This window comes from Bos taurus, chromosome 24, assembly GCF_002263795.3.
Source record: "Bos taurus isolate L1 Dominette 01449 registration number 42190680 breed Hereford chromosome 24, ARS-UCD2.0, whole genome shotgun sequence".
NCBI classification, from domain to species: Eukaryota; Metazoa; Chordata; class Mammalia; order Artiodactyla; family Bovidae; genus Bos; species Bos taurus.
The window spans coordinates 41,538,252-41,545,824 of NC_037351.1; positions in this window are offsets into that span (position 1 = coordinate 41,538,252).

Here is a 7,573-nt window from a genome sequence, read left to right on the forward strand (position 1 = left end):
ATCACAAAATGCTTTAATTAAACTACTGTGTAACCATCCCAACTGGAATATTTGGAGAATACAAAAATTCTGTTTTCCTAAAAGGGAAAGAGAATCACAGCAACATGCTTTGTGAGAAGGAAATGATATTTTAAAATGAAAGAGATTAATGTGACGTCTGTATTTTATTGGAGAAGACTCTTTTTTTTTTTTCTCATTTCATACATGATATTTTACATGTTTCCATGATGTCTGTATTTTAAAGAGCTTGAAGGAAAGAAAGAAAAACCTCAGAACTTGTAAGTTTGACGGGCTTGAAGGCAAAAAGCTTAAGCCATTGTTGAAGGGCAGAGAGCAGAAAACCTTGAACGTACAGTCTAATCGGAGATACTTCAGATGGAAGCCCTGTTAAAGCCATCTGGTTCCCTGAACTAGTGACACTGCAGGCTGGATATGGTGGAAGGAGCAGTTTGTCCTCCAGAAAGCATCAAGAAGCTCTGGCTCTTAGAAGTAAGCACTGTGGTGGAAGTTTCATGAAGAAACATCTTAATTAAATGTGTACTCCCAACATGTAACCAGAAGTGGGGCCCGGCTGCTCCCTGCTCAGAAGGCAATAAAGAGGCAAAAGCTTGCTTTATTTTGGATGCTGACAACTTGAGGGGAGGATAGACTTCTGTCCAAAAGCCCACTCTTTCCTGACCATTAGTGGGCTAGAGCTTGTATAGGCTGAGGGTGGGGGCTATGTGCAGAAACAGCACAGCTCTGATAGTCACCTTGAAATTGGTCATCAGTGTGACAGCTAGTCTTGAATGCCATGGTCAGTTTGTTCCCATTTCCTTGAGGCCAGTTCTAGGAATTGTGACAGCTATGTCATGGTTACAGTCGGGTCGTCATATACAGTTTAACTTCTACCTGGTGGGGGTTTCAGTACCTATAAGACAGCTCACAGGATATAGCTCAGAATATTATCTGTAGCCCTGGAGGAGGAACCAAAGGTCCTTGACTATGCTTAATGACTAAACTATTATTATTTGGTGTCTCTTAACTGTTTTCCTTGTTTCTGCATATTCTCATTTCTCTGATTAACTTATTTTTTGGCTAGTTTTTCCACAGACAGAAGGAGGCAGAGGACATGGGGACAAGGACTGTAGGGTCCTGCTCCATTTCAGACAAAGAAGTAGACAAAAGTCCAAAAACGTCAGTAATTCCAAGAGTGTGAACAAGCAGATGCTGGCAAGCAGGTAAAAGTAGGAAACCAACTGCCTTCCTGTGGGTTTTTTGGCGTGGGTTGGTTTTATTGTTTTAATTATTTTGTTGTGTTTAGCCCTCCCCAGCTCAAGTCTCGAAAGAACTCTTGTCTCAGAATTGCTCTGTCTCCCCGTGGCATAAAACATCATCACAGCTGTGATACCGTCTTATGTCCCCTCTTACCTGCCTGGAACCATTCGCCTCTCAGTTCATACCCATGAGTTTCAGAGTGGAAGCAAGGTTTCCAGACAATGAAGACTGCTCATACTAAGTGAAGTAAGTCAGAAAGGGAAAGACAAATACCATATCATTTATATGTGGAATCTAACATACAACACAAGTGAACTTACCTACAAAACAAAACAGACTCGCAGGCTAGAGAACACACTTGTGGTTGCCAAGGCGGGGAGGGTTCGGGAGGGGTGGACTAAGTTTGGGATTAGCAGATGCAAACTATTATATATAGAATGAATAAACAACAGAGACCTCCTGTAGAACACAGGGAACTAGAGTCAATATCCTGTAATATCCTATAATAGAAAAGTCTGAAAAATAGGGATATTAATAATATGTATAACTGAATCACTTTGTTGTACACCTGAAACTTACACAACATATCGACACAACACAAACTCAACTATACGCCAATAAAATAAACTTAGAAAAAAAAGTGGATAGGGTTTATGCAACAAGGGAAAAAGAATCCTGTCCGAAGCCAAAGGAAAAATGTGCAGAATACAGGAGTGGAAAAGAATGAAGCATGCAAATAGAACACCTTGGCTTTATGAAGAGTATTTGTATAACCTCTAAAAAAAGATCTACATTTAGTAGCGTGAAAAGATGTTCTAGATATGCCAGGTGGGAAAAAGCATGTTGCAGTAAAGTATTCTTAGCATCATTTCATTTTTCACAAGCATGTCACTACATGTGACTTAAAAAAGAAGGAATACACATAAAATGAGGTGCAATCTCCAGAGGCTAAAATGGCCAGGGGTGAGCAAGAGGTTCCATAATTTTTTAATTTTCTGTAATCAGAAAAAAAGGAAACAGTTGAAAAAAGTATTTTAAAGAAGCTACAGAGTTTGGACCTAATCTGGTAGGCAAGAGTGAGCCATGAGTAGTGTTTACTCATGATTTGAGAGGCCTTAGGAGCTTTCCAGAATGATTTGTAAATCTCTCAATAGCCCTTGATAGTGCTGTGCAAACATCTTCTGCCAAGACAGCATTTTCTCCCAGCAGGTGGGCCGGCAGCTTCCCCACAGGTTTGCTGGGCCCTGAGCCTTTGAAGAGCTCCCTTGGGTGTCCTGCCTGGTGGATTCACAGCCGTTCATCACAGAGGGAATTAGGATCTTAAGAACTTGAAACAAAACAGAAATTGCCTCAAGATTTTCTACATTTCTTTATGTTTAAAACAGGAAGAGATGAGAGGCCTTTGGAACTCAGTGTTTTCTTTTGAGAGCTTCCTGGTAATTCCCATCACAAAGCAGGGAGGGAAGAGCAGGGCCAGGATGGGGGAAGGAGGCTTCTCCCCAAAGGGGCCTTCCCATCCCTAGATCTTACCCCCACAGGGCAACTGAGAGGCTTGTAGACTGGCTCCCTTCAGTTTAGATCCATAAATCAAATCCGCGAATTCAGCTGAGTGTCTTGGGTGCAAAGCATGAAGAGGGGAGTGGTGGATTCCAGACCGGAGTACCCAGCCTGGGGCAGTTGGCTGATTCCAGGACAGTGGTTTTCCTGTCTCCACTGGGCTGTGTGGTGCACAGGCTGGAAGCCTCCTCCAGGCAAGCCCAGCTTCCTCTTCCCATGGGCTGGACTGGGCGATCTGCCCACACTCCTGTAAGGAAGCTCCAAAGTGGAGACTCCAGACCAACTGGAGTGCTTAGCGGGGGCACGCAGCACTGTGCCTTGGTGACCCTTTTGCTCTCTGTCTCCTCGGGTGGATTGGTTGGAGTGAGGAGAGACCCAGAGGTAAGAAGCTACAATTGTCCTTGTTATCCCTCTATACTGGGCAGGACAACTTTCCCCTCCCCAGCCCACAAAGATGTCCACATCCTAATCCCTAAGAGCTGTGCATGTAAATTTACATGGGAAGAGGAACTTTGGGAACATGATAAAGTTACAGATCTTGCAATGGGAGAGTGTCCGAGAAGGAGATGTGTAGAGGAGCTGAGAAACAGGAAGAGAGAAGCAGGGGATTGAGGGAGAGTGAGTGTGGAAGAGAAGTGGGTTTATTCACCTGAAGATGCTGTGCTGCTGGCCTTGCAGATGGAGAAAGGGACACAAGACAGGGAATGCAGGTAGCTTCTAGAAGCTAGGTCACGGAGTCTCCCCAAGAGCCTCCGGAAGGAATACAGCTCTTCTGATCCAGCCTGAGTTTAGGACTTCCAGCACTGTATTAGACAGTGATTTGTTAACAGCAATAGGAAACCTCTTCACTGTGGTTGTTTGACAGTCAGTTGATGCATCTACATCAGATGATTGAATGAATCACCTTAGGTGAAGTGACATTTGACCCTATCATCAAACCCTGTGCTGTACCAAGTCGCTTCAGTTGGGTCAGGCTCTTTGCGACCACAAGGACTGTAGCCTGCCAGGCTCCTCTGTCCATGGGATTCTCCAAGCAAGAATACTGCAGTGGGTTGCCACACCCTCCTCCAGGGCATCTTCCCAACACAGGGATCAAACCTGAGTCTCTTAATGTCTTCTACATTGGCAGGTGGGTTCTTTACCACTAGCACCACCTGGGAAGCCTATCAAACCCTACTAAGAGGCTATTGCATTGGTCACTGGTGAAATAAAATAGCCACTATAATAACCCTTGCAGCTCTCAATTCCGAAACAGGTCCAGAACCACCTGATAGCCACCTGGAAGCTCAACCGACATTTGGTCTTCTAGAGCATATCAAAGAAGATCTTCAAATTAAAAAGAACTATCTTTTTCTTATTACCCAAGTAATGCAAGCAAAGATATGAGAAAATGCAGACAAGCACAAAGAAAAAAAAACAACACAAATTGCTCATAATCTCACCAAGAGACAACCACTCCTTACACCACAGTTCTCTTTCCAGGCCTTTTAAAATAATTGTATGCAGTTTTAAATATTAGTCATTTTAAATACATGCACTGCTGTAAAATGTTAACATGTCGTGAATATCTTTCCGGGCCAATGGTATTCATCTGCAGTGCTAGTTCTCCAAGTATGAGCTAGAGATCCTGGGAATTCCAAGACTTGGAGTCCCAAGACAGGTAGTTCCTGAGGTCAGAACTATCCTTAGTTTAATTCTAATACCTTATTTGCCTTTACATTCTCCTCTCACATTATATTTTTTTTAGTACATAATATGTGAAATAAGGAAATTTCTGAAGTTTCTTGGTTTTAATTTCAAAAGTTTTGAAAGATGTAGCACACATAAGTAAAATAACTTTGGAGCACTCAATAATTTTCAAGAGTGTAAAAGGGTACTGAGAATATAGAATTTGTAAACCTCTGATCTATAATACTATTTTTCATAGCTGGTTTAGCCCTTTGCACTGGAGTATCATAATCATTTAACCAGTAAGTAATGCCAAGAATAAGATCCTTAAATTTGTGTACACTTAATTATTGCTTTCAGATAGTTTTCAGGAATAGTTTTTGAAATGTATACTTACTTACTGACTGCATAAAAATGGACTAATATCAATAATGTAATCCACCCCGTTAGCCAGTCTGATAGGGACAGAGTAGGTGATTAAATAGTTAATCCTACTGTGCTTAGTTGCTCAGTCGTGTCTGACTTTTTGTGACCCCATGGACTGTACCCCACCAGGCTCCTCTGCCCATGAGGATTCTCCAGGCAAGAATACTGGAGTTGGTTGCCACGCCCTCCTCCAGGGGATCTTCCCAACCCATGGATTGAACCCAGATTTCCCTCATTGCAGGCACATTCTTTACCATCTGAGCACCGGGAAGCCCAGTTAATCCCACTCAGTTCAGTTGCTCAATCGTGTCTGACTCTTTGCGACCCCATGGACTGCAGCACGCCAGGTTTCCCTATCCATCATCAACTCCTAGAGCTTACTCAAACTCATGTTCATTGAGTAGGTGATGCCATCCAACCATCTCATCTTCAGTCATCCCCTTCTCCTCCCACCTTCAATCTTTCCCAGCATCAGGGTCTTTTCCAATCAGTCAGTTCTTCAAATCAGGTGGCCAGAGTATTAGAGTTTCAGCTTCAGCATCAGTCCTTCCAATGAATATTCAGGACTGATTTTCTTTAGGATGGACTGGTTGGATCTCCTTGCAGTCCAAGGGACTCTCAAGAGTTCTCCAACACCACAGCTCAAAAGCATCAATTCTTCAGCACTTAGCTTTCTTTATAGTCCAACTCTCACATCCATACATGACTACTGCAAAAATCATAGATTTGAATAGATGGACCTTTGTTGGCAAAGTAATGTCTCTGGTTTTAATATGCTAAGTGGGTCATAACTTTTCTTCCCAGGAGCAAGTGTCTTTTAATTTCATGGCTACAGTCACCATCTGCAGTGATTTTGGAGCCCAAGAAAATAAAGTCTGTCACTGTTTCCACTGTTTCCCCATCTATTAGCCGTGAAGTGATGGGACCGGATGCCATGATCTTGGTTTTCTGAATGTTGTGTTTTAAGCCAACATTTTCACTCTCCTCTTACACTTTCATCAAGAGGCTCTTTAGTTGTTCTTCGCTTTCTGCTGTAAGGGTGGTGTTATCTGCATATCTGAGGTTATTAATATTTCTCCCAGAAATCTTGATTCCAGCTTGTGCTTCATCCAGCCTTGCTTTTTGCATGATGTACTCTGCATGTAAGTTAAATAAGCAGGGTGACAATATACAACCTTGATGTTCTCCTTTCCCAGTTTGGAACCAGTCTGTTGTTCTATGTCCGGTTCTAACTGTTGCTTCTTGACCCACATACAGATTTCTTAGGAGGCAAGTAAGGTGGTCTGGTTTTCCCATCTGTTGAAGAATTTTCCACAATTTGTTGTGATCCACACAGTCAAAAGCTTTGGTGTAGTCTATCCCACTGCTGCTGCTGCTGCTGCTAAGTCGCTTCAGTCATGTCTGACTCTGTGTGACCCCATAGACAGCAGCCCACCAGGCTCCCCGTCCCTGGGATTCTCCAGGCAAGAACACTGGAGTGGGTTGCCATTTCCTTCTCCAATGCATGAAAGTGAAAGTGAAGTCACTCAGTCATGTCTGACTCCTAGCGACCCCATGGACTGCAGCCTACCAGGCTCCTCCGTCCATGGGATTTGCCAGGCAAGAGCACTGGAGTGGGTTGCCATTGCTGTCTCCAGTCTATCCCACTAGGGGATTGTAAATAGAAAAATATGGGAGACCCCTGTAATTTAATGGTTACTCAAGAAAGCAGGTTTGCTTAACCACAAAACCAAGCAGGCCTGCTTAGCAACAAAACCATGCAACAAAAGCATGGGACATGACCCCCAAGCAATAAAACACTGGTGGAATGAGCCCCACATCCTCCCCAATGAGCTCAGTAAGTTAATGACCCCTCGGACATGCTCTCTGCACACATAAAAAAGTAATTTGTGGACCTAGCTTGACAAAACTCCCCTGCCCAGCCTGAAGGAGGAACTGATGATGGAAGCATGATGTCTACTCAAGAAAGACAAAGAAGTTCTCCCTCTCCCCACTTTTCCTTTGATTATAAAACTATGGCCTAGGGATGTGACACCCTTTTGCCCACTCTTTTGTAAGCCTTACAAGCATCCTAGTCTAATAAAACACTTCTTATTGATCACTTTGCCTCTTCCCTGAATGCCTTCTGTGAAGAGAGGTAAAGGATTGTGTACCGGAGCCCTTTAGAGCCCCCGAACGACACCAAACGGTTTCACTCTTCTCTAGCCAAGCACCCTCTGGACCAGCACCACGGGGCCCCCCGCCCTCTTCCAGGGCTGAGCACAGGGCCAGGGGCCCTCCAAGGGTGCAGCATCCAGTGTTCTGAAGGCTCTACTCTTGGAGACCCTTATTCAGTAGGTGAGGGCAGACCCCAGAAGCCTGCGGTTTTTATAAATCCTCCCTCTGACGTCAACCTTGGGCTCAGGTGTCAGCTGCACTGGGTACCGGCGAGTTGCCTCGATGAGTTGGGCATCCCCATAACCAGGCGGAGACCAGCTCCCTCCCAGGATGGCTGTGAGGACTCGAGGAGCTCATGCACATCACGTCCCAGCTCTGGGACCAGGACAAGTCGAGCCTGGAGCAAGAAGAGCCCGACAGCAGTGTCTGTGGGAAGAAGAAGCTGCCGGACAGGGGCCGGAGATGCTAACAGGGAAGAGGGAGAAAGGACAGAGCGCGTGGGCCGGGC